Genomic DNA, 10,000 nt, shown 5'->3' with positions numbered 1-10,000 from the left:
AGATTAACGCTCAGTTAACAAAATAATGCGATAAATTGGCAACTGTATTAATACAAAACCATATCAACTACCACAGTGAATTAAACATTTAATGATATAGGGCAGAATGTACGCATTAGTGAACGGTGACATGAACAAAAAATATTTGCAAGCCTTCTCGCAAGGAAAATTTCCCGGGTCAGAAATGAACTACACAGTTCACGATTTTATTTAATCTACATTTCGAATTCGCTACAAAATTCTCATATACCATGGTAGCCATGTCTAACTTAAGCATGTCAGACTGCGTTAGACTTCATTGACGGGGGTCCCTATACCGAACGAAATTAAGTTAACTGAACCATGTTGTTGTTTGAGATTTGCGAAGATCTAACTTTGCCCGGGCCTTCCATATAGGTGTTCTCTGACACTCGATGCTTACCGTGGTAGCAGGGTTGCCAGCAGGCGCCCCTGCCGCCACAATGTAAGCATGCGGCATAATCTTTTTACCAGCCCGGCGGCTGTTGTGGGGGGTCCCTGTCTCAGAAATTGTGCTAACAACTCTGTAAATAATGTAACTGGGTGGTGTTCGGCTCGCCATAATGCTTGCAACACCAGTCTGTATGGTCGATTGTCAAATGACTTAAGATTTTTCGGCTCCGTTGTATGATCATGGGATTTGGGGGCATACCCCTGTCAGTGTAAGCTAGCCTGATAGCAAGCTCGTTTCCTCGGATGCCTATGTGACTGGGAACCCAGTTTATAATTATTCTTTGACCCTGAGCAAAAATCCTCTGTGCAATGGTAAGTACTATGGTCAGGAGGTATGCTGTGCTATAGACAATCAATGGCTGCCCTGGAATCTGTATGTATAACCACGTGTCCTTCCCTCAGGGAAACGTGGACTAGAACTCCCATGATCGCAACTGCCTTTTCTTGTAGCGAGGAGGCCTTATTTGTTATCCTCATGGATTTTGTGGCATCACTTGTTGCAATGCCGGCACCTGCAGTGTGGATTAAGGTATCAATTGGCTGCAATGACCAACTCGGCTTCTGCCTTTAGACTAAGCATGGGATATTGATTCTTTCTCCTTGACAAGCTTGATAGAGAACTCTATCAAGGTTTGTGTCCACGGCGGGGCTTCAGTAAAGTTAAGGTGAGGGGAGTCCATGCCCTTAGCAAATAGTTGCTCTTTGAGCTGATAGCATATCAACACCCTGGCTGTGTGTGACAGCCAGGAGTTGTTTGTAAAAAGCTCATAATCTCTTAGGCGTCTGAGTATTCTTTGTCTCATGCTTGTGTTCCTGGGTGCCTGGATGACTTTTGAAAGGAACTGTGCTGCCACTAGATCAATTCGTGAGTCCAGGGGAAGAAGGTTTATCTCCTTGAGGAGGTGGAGGACCTTTGTCCACCTGGGTGCACCTAGAATGATCCTGGCAGATTCATTTTAAACTGTCTCCAATTTTTCTCTTACTCTTGAATTGGTGGCAATCAGAGCGACAGAAGCATAGTCCACAATGGGCTGGACGGCATATGCAAAGAATGATTGATTGATTGATTATTTAAAATTATCTGCCGCGTCAACAGCTAAGGAACACCTTGTTAGACTGAAATATTAAAATATTTAAAACGTAAAAAATCTATCAATAAATGTTATAAATAACAATAAATATTATATAAATAAATCAAAGCATAAACACTATGCTCTAAATGTCTAAAAACTATTGCATAAACATTATGCATAATTAAATTTTATTGAAAATATTAGTTTCCCTAAGGAAACTAATAAGACCCTCTATGTCACAATCCTCTCCCAATACAATTTTCAGTGTATAGGGGGGAGACAAGTACCTTCCTCTTTGGTCTGAGAATGTTGCACAACTTTCCACTACATGTGCGATCGTTAATGGCTCTTGGCATTCCTCACAGCGTGCTTCAGTTTTAGCCATCATCGGCCTATGAGTCAGTCTTGTGTGCCCGATTCTCAGCCTTGTTAATACAACTTCTACTTGTCGTTTGGGATGGATGCTGGTCACCCAACCACAAGGTCATATCTAATCTCTCGCAGTTTATTTCTAGAGGTATGCCTCCATTGTTCTCTCCATTTATCACCAAGACAACTCCTGATGCTGGGTTTCAAGTCAGTGTGTGGGAGAGGAAAACGAGCATCACAGGGCTGATTGGTAGCTGCCTTGGCCTTCTGATCAACTCGCTCATTCCCACTGATTCCAACATGTGCTGGCACCCAACACATAGTTATCTTCTTACGTGCTAACATCAGTGCAAGCCAATCATGAACCTTGCTCACCACTGGATGTGACGAGTTTAAGCTCTTGATTGCTTCCAAGGCACTACGAGAGTCACAATATATTACAACGGAATGGTTTCTAAGATCTCTAGTCATTTTGACTGCTGCAAGGATGGCATGTAACTCTGCAGTGAAAATCGAGACTGATCGAGAAAGACTGCTAGATGCAGTCTTCCTTCTGCTCACTGCTGCAAAGCCCACACCATTTTCAGATTTCGAACCCTCTGTATATATTGCATATGATCCTTGGAATTTAGAAGTGTGTTGAAGAAATATCTCTCTGACTTCTGCTTCGGATCTCTCCCCTTTCCCAATTTCGACTAAATCCAGCTCAACTTGATTAGTTCAAGGGGGGACTTGGGAAGTTCCAACAGCCAGAACCTTTGTGAGATTTAAATTAAGATCTTTCACAAAATTTCTCATTCACCTACCATAGGATCGGCTATCTTCAAGGAGGTTGAAAACCAATCTGGATGTAGGAGATCCCGGAATCCTTTGTAGTCTCGTGAAGTAAATCAGTCTCATGAAGTCCCGGTGTATAGGCATACAGGGACTGCCTATACAGATTCTGAGAGCTTCATTATGAACCGAGTCCAACATCCGGAGAACACTGGGAGTTGCTGATGAATAAGCTTCACATCCATAGTCAAGTTTACTACGAATAAGTGCTTGGTAAAGCCGCAGAAGCGTTGCGCGGTCTGCACCCCAAGATAGGTGTGAAATAACCCGCAAAATACAAAGCACTTTTGTAGCTTTCACCTTTAACTGTTTAATGTGAGGCACCCATGTAAGCCTTGAGTCAAAAATTAGACCCAAGTAATTTACCTCTTGAACAAAATGCAGTGGGTTTGCTCCTAAATAGAGGGAAGGATGGAACTTTCATCGTTTGTGGAAATGCATAGCCATGGTCTTGCTTGGAGAAAACTTGAACCATGTTATGTTGCCCATTGCACAACCTGATTTATTGCAGTCTGCATGTGCCCTTGCACATCCTGTAAACTTCCTTCTGAGCAGTACAGTGTAAAGTCATCCACATACAGACTACATGAGACAGCACTTGGAACGACCTTTATGATGTCATTTATAGCAATGGCAAACAGGGTCACACTTAAGACACGCCCTTGTGAGACCCCTTCCAGCTGATCTTCCAGGTTAGAGAAGCTGTTTCCCACCCTCACTCTAAACTTCCTGTTAGCAAGGAAGCTTTGTATGAAGGTAGGCAATGCTCCTCTTAAACCAATGTCATACAGCTTCATGAATATGCCATGCTTTCAAGTAGTATCATAAGCCTTTTCAAGGTCAAAGAAGACTGCTAACATATGACGTCGCTGTGTGAAGGAATTCTGTATTGCGGTTTCCACCCCTACAAGTGCATCTGTGGTTGATCTCAGTCTTCTAAACCCAAAATGATATGGGTCAGCATGTTTCCCTTTTCTAGCAGCCATGTCACCCTGAAGTTTACCATTTTCTCCATCAGCTTGCACATGTGGCTGGTGAGAGAAATTGGTCTATAATTTCCTGGTATAGAAGCATCCTTGCTGGGTTTAGGGACAGGAGTGATTATAGCTTCTTTCCATGTGGATGGCACTGTGCCCTCCCTATACATCCTAATGAATAGATCCAACAGGAACGTCCTGGAGCTCTCCGGTAAGTGAGATATCATTTGGTATGGAATATCGTCACTTCCTGGGGGCAGTCCTTGCGCAAAAATGGCAAGTTGTATGGAATATCTGCTGAAGTGCTACTGAAGAACGACACTGGGTGTCGTTCGTGTTCAACCCGAAGAGTGGAGAATCGGGCAGTGTAAGATGCATCAGAGGAGATCTCTGCCATGGATTTTGCCAGCTCATTTGCAGCATCTGTTTTATCTGTGAGGATTATGCCATCTATTTTCAGAGCAGGCGGAGATACTGCCTCCATGATGTCCGCCTAGGTCGACGGTACTGCCCTCTACTTCTGGGAATTGATGCTTCTGCTGCAAGGTGAATTCGTGATGTGAAGTGATTAACAGCATCTTAAACACACTGGAAATCATTCACAGATACTGCAATACTGCAGTTGATTTAAAAAGATTCCAGTCTGCATGTTCAAGTCGCCATCTCTGCACTCCATAGGCTGGAGTACCATTCACCTCCTCCAAAAGTATTGGATAATGGTCAATTCCCTGTAAGTCTTCCATGACCTGCCAAGTGAAATTCAACTGTGAATCAGGTGAACCAAATGACAGTATTGAAGAATGTCCCAGTTTGAATTTGGAAATGTGTGGGTGCATCACTGTTAAATAAGACTGCATCTACTCTTCAGAACAAGGACTCTAAGCCCTTCCTCGAGGGTTGCACAGTGTCTCCCCAGAGGTGATGCCGACTATTGAAGTCTCCCAAGAGTAGAAATGGATGAGGCAACTGCCCAAGTAAATCTTCCAAATCATCTATATTGAGATTATGTAGAGGGAGGTAAATGGATGCAACAGTGTAAGGTCATGTCAAGCCTATTCTCACAACCTTCACCTGCAGTGTCGTCTGTAGGTGGATGGCCTCCATTATGTACCATCACTGCTGATTTTCCCTGGTCATAATCTCTTGTGGATTACATGAAGCTATCAGATGTTGCAGTTCTTCCCATTTTGCATGAATTCCCTGACAATTCCATTGGAGTAGGGCATCCAATTCTTCAGGTTGACAAACTATTTCATTGGTAGTGCCTTTTGATCGGTTGTTTACCTGTGGAACTAGTTTCCACAGGCTTTTTTTCAACAAGCTCAGAATTTCTTTGCTTGGGCAAAGGACGGACCTGAGCCTTCGGTTCAGGAGCATTCTGTCTAGCAACGGAGGCTCCTGTGGATATGGTGGCCTCAGGAACCCTGCCTGATGGCTCCAAAGTCTTTTGAACAGGCTCAGAATTGCTCTGCTTGTGCCAAGGGCGTACCTGAGCCTTTACTTCAGGGGCATTCTGCCTAGCAGCAGAGGCCCCTGTGGATGTGGTAGCAGTTGAAGCTGTCACCGTTGAGGCCTCTGAAGCCTTAACTGATGACTCCAAAGACCTTTAGGAGGAGGAGTCTCCTCAATAGACCCTTCACTCCTACTCCGTTTCTGGTGGTGGCAGACTGTGTAGTGTTAGTAGTATTGCAGGGTAAGGGATGACGGGAAGGAGGACGGGCTAGAACTGAGGTAAAGGACTTACCCGGCTGTGCAAACAGCACATGGGCACGTCGCTTTGCTTCTACAAAACTAGCTTTCTCCTTGTTCCTTATTCCTAATACCTCTTTTTTCAAACTTGTACCTTTTACATTGCTTAGAAGAAGCTTCATGATGATCTTTGCAGTGGTAACAGCATATTGGACCTGGACAATTATCATCTCCTTGACCCCTTGTACCACATTTCACACACACTCTTAGTTGTACATTTTTCTTAAAACGGCAAGTGTTGGCTTCATGCCTATAACCCTGACAGTGGAAACACCGCATAGGGTTGGGCACATATGGCTTTACCTTGAGGTGGTACTATGCCAATTTAACTGATTCAGGTAGGACTAACGATTCAAAAGTTAGAAAAAGAGCTGGTGTAGACTGTTCCAAACCATCAACTTTCTTAAAACGTTTTACTGCAACTACATTAAAATTCTTAAGTTCTAACAGTTTCTCCTCGGAATACCTCATCAGGTCTCGGGAAAAGACAATTCCCTTACACTGATTGAGGGTTTTATGAGAACATGAGACTTGAGCCCCAGGAATGTTGCATATCGCACGCAGATGGTCACTCTCGTCTGGTGACGAAACCTCAACTATGAGGCTACCATCTCGCTATGCACTGATGTGAGGAGCACGTTGACATACCTCAACTATCTTCCGATGTACTTCAAAAATATCAAGCTCCATGATAGATATACCATCAATGGTCTTCACTACTAGGTATTTACTATATGATACACTTTCCTTAATGGATTGAGGAGGACTTTTCTCCTTCTTACCTGGTTTGGAGCTCGGGAACCATTACGAACCATTGCCCTTTGGAATCTGTAAAGGTTCCAGAGTGACAATATGTGATGTTCCTGAGGGATTGGCCAGGGGATTGCAAAGGTCGTCAGGGAGAGAGCAAGTTCTTTGTAAATTTGCAGAAATCATAGAAATTATGAATCTTCATTTCCTCCCCCCCCCCCCCCACCCACCATGGAGTCCAACAAGGGGAAGCTATAGTTGGGGCTCAAATTTTCCCAACAGCCACAGGGGTAGTGAGGAAATATATGCAGTCACTGTTACAGTGCTGATGGTAGTCGCGGGACTTATGCACTACCGACTGAACAATGCCTGCTTGACCCAAGCCATATTTGAGCAGCCGATTGACTTGACCGGGCCTTGATCAAGCCACCTGTCTAACCAGAATAGATGACCATAAAGATGTGTTGCTTGCTGCAGGTCTCAGCGTGCAGCATCGCTCAACCTCCAGGATTCCTGTCTCCTGGTAATATGGGATGCCATGCACAGCAAAGACACGTGGGAGAGTTCTCCCTAGTCCAAGATGGAATGAACTAGGGGTGGGTGCACCATCCCCTCTCCAAGGCCTTGGTGCACCAGGAAGCTATTTTGTCTCATCCCTCACTGGTGACCCCTCCAATATGGGTAGCCCTGGTCCGGCTCACCAGCTCATTGGGACCTCAAGCCCCTCACCGCGGCAAGGCAGCTTCCGTTAGGGGGGTGCAAAGAATGATCTAAGTACTTTATGTCTATTTATGTCTCCCAGTCATTGCTCTCATGACAGACAGTCTTGCTTTGGTTCGGTCAACCAGGTACTGGGCCTCCATTTGGAAGAAGGTCTGGCCAATCCTTACCCTAAGGTATTGGAAGACCTGGATCAATTCTAGGTCCATTCCCTGGATATTTAGTCCTGTCCTACAACACTCCTCAGATTTAAGGTTCAGACAACACTGAGCTCTTCTTAGGCAGTGTGGCCAGTGAAGATGACTGCAAGAGCTTCTGCATAGGAGACGATCTTGCACCCCAATGGGAGGTGCACGTTGAAGATACAGGACATTGGGGTGTTGAAAAGAGCTGGACTGACAACCCCATTTTCTAGTGGCATTTGCTATGATAGGAGACCTTGGAATCTGACTCTGGCTGTTCTGTTCCTGAAATAGGCACCTATTCAGGCCAAGAGCTTTCCTCTGATTCCCTTCTGGATCAGGGTCTCCTGAATAGCAAGGGGACTTGCTAATTCAAAAGCCTTCTCCAAGTCTGGAAATACTACCACAGATATGACAGTGCTGGTTGTGCTTAAGAGCGTGGCTATGTTGCGTGCCGTGCTCATGCCCTTTGTAAACCAATGGAGGTGTTCATGGGGGGAACCCATTTTCCATTGGTTGGTAGTAACATCCTCTCGGATGTCTTGCCCAGACAGCTGAGGAGGGAGATGGGGTGGTACTTCCCTGGCTACATTTGTTATGGGATGGGACTATGGTAGCCCTCTTCCAACTCTGGGGTAGAAGGGAAGTTTCCCAGGATTTGTTGACGAGTTGCAGGAATGGAAACTCACCAACCAGCCTAGGTGGAAAATGATGGGATGGGAGATCCCATCAGAGCCCAGGGCAAAGTGAGAACTGTTTTTACATGTATTTCTTAGTTCCCTCAGAGAAAAGATAACATCTGAGTTATTGGGTTCAGCTGCTCTTTCTCTGACATGAGTAAGTCTGAGTTTTAGGCATGGTCTGTGAGGCTGCTTGATTTATGGCATTAATGTCTGGCTTCAAGCTCATCCACATTTTCACTCTGTGGGGGTTCATTGCATCTAAGACAGTGGGCCAAGGCGTTCTGAAAGGCTTGCCAGTGACAGTGCCATAGTGGTCATTTGTGAAAGTCTCATCGACACACCATCTGATTCTCTCCATTAGAGCTGTAGTGGCCAAGGTGAGGTCTAGGACCCCTCCTTTGAATTGCATTGGCTCTTGGTTATTGAGAAGAGCGATCTGAGGGAATGTCTCAGGCACACTGGCTATGTGGTAGCCTGCTACAAATGGCCCCCTGAAGGGAGTGCAGCAGCAGCACAGACCTGGCTGATGTTTAAGCTCCTACAGCTTTGCCAGCTGTACACACTATACAGCTTGAGGGGGCCTCTGCTAAGTGAATCTCAACAACAAGAGATTCAGCATTGTCTCCACATTGCAGTGCATCGGCTGTTGTGGAGCAGGGGATTGTTTCTCTGACTAGGGTGATCAAGCCTCTGCTGCTTGTGCTTGATAGCATGAAGACATGATACCCTGAGATGCCAACAGTTCCCTCTGTTAATGTCTCCTGGAGCATGATAATGTCAATGTTCCTTGATTGCACTATGGTGGAGTGGAGGGTGGCATTTCTTGTATTGAAGCCATTGCAGTTCCACTGTAGTATGCTTAGATTGTGTGCCATGTTGTTACTTAGTGTTAGTTACATCTGAGATGTCTTTATATTTGGATTCAGAGTCAGTGCCCCCATCAATGGTTGTATGTCGGAGTCTGACAACACCATTGTGAAGTCCTCGCTAATTCAGGGATCTTCATCTGATTTTGGGCTGTTTGTCAGGCTGTATATGAGTCCACTGGGAAGTAGAGAGCATTTGGTAACTCTGCCTTTTGTATGCTGGGATTTTAACTTTTCAGGCTTTGTCTTTGCTGGCTTTACCTGGGCAAGCTCAGTCTGCACAAATTCAGCCTGTTTTGGCTCTGCCTGTGAGGGCTTGGCCAGGGTTGGAGAAGGGAGGGGAGTCTCGTCCTGAGATGGGATAGGGGCTGGTTTGGCTCTATCCAGCCCTTTCAGGGCTGCAACAGATTGGGTCATTGCTGACATGGCGACCTCCTAATTGACCTCCCCAAAACTGTTGCTACTGCAGTGACTACAGCAGTTAGCAGGAGTCATATCTTCTTCTTTTAGTGTAGGTATCCGGTGTCGGCTGAGGAGGAGCTTCATTCCTGTTATTAGGTCGAGGGGCATTTTCCCTGTCTGTTCCCAGACATGGGTGCCTGGGGGAGCAGGAACAAAGTCTGGTCACTTTTTAGCGACCTCTTGTCGCCCGAGGGCCGCTTCTTTCCTGACAGAGCAAGTCAAACACCACATTTGGGCTTGGCCTTGCAGCTGGCCTGGTGGTGATCATATTTTTGGCACTTGAAACACCAAAGTGGCTCAGGCACATTGATTCTGAGGTTGAAGAAGCCCCAATTATCCAAATGTAGGGTAGTAGTTTGGGCTTCTTTCAGGGTCACCACGACCTGGTTTGGGTCTTCTCTTTTGACATTCGGGAAGCCCCCATGACCTGTGATGTGTGTGATGTGATCAGATCCTCATCATACGAAACTGAGATGCCAAGTTGCACCATCTTGAGTCTCCTATCGTTGGAGAAAAGTGGTGAGACACTTTCCTCCCATCTTTAAGCTTCTTCGTTTCCTATAGAAAATTCAGGGTAGCTTGATAATGATCATGCCCTAGTCTCTGGCAACCCAGATTGGCATTTCCAATGCTCTCATCAGTTGGTACACATTGTAGAAACCTACAGATTTAGAGGAAACCTTAAATAGTGGGAAACGCCTAGGGGGTCCAGACTCTCCCTTAGAGTCTGTCTCTGACCTAAGGTGTTTCAGTTAGGGAGGACGTCTGAGGGAAAGTCAGAGGTCTCCCTGTTTTGGGTGCAGGCCTGGAGAGGCCAGCACGAGAGTCCATCTGCTGGACAATCTCATGGATAGACACGTTTTT

Source organism: Penaeus chinensis, chromosome 18 (assembly GCF_019202785.1).
Source record: "Penaeus chinensis breed Huanghai No. 1 chromosome 18, ASM1920278v2, whole genome shotgun sequence".
Lineage (NCBI taxonomy): Eukaryota > Metazoa > Arthropoda > Malacostraca > Decapoda > Penaeidae > Penaeus > Penaeus chinensis.
Note: the sequence above shows the minus strand (reverse complement) of the source record.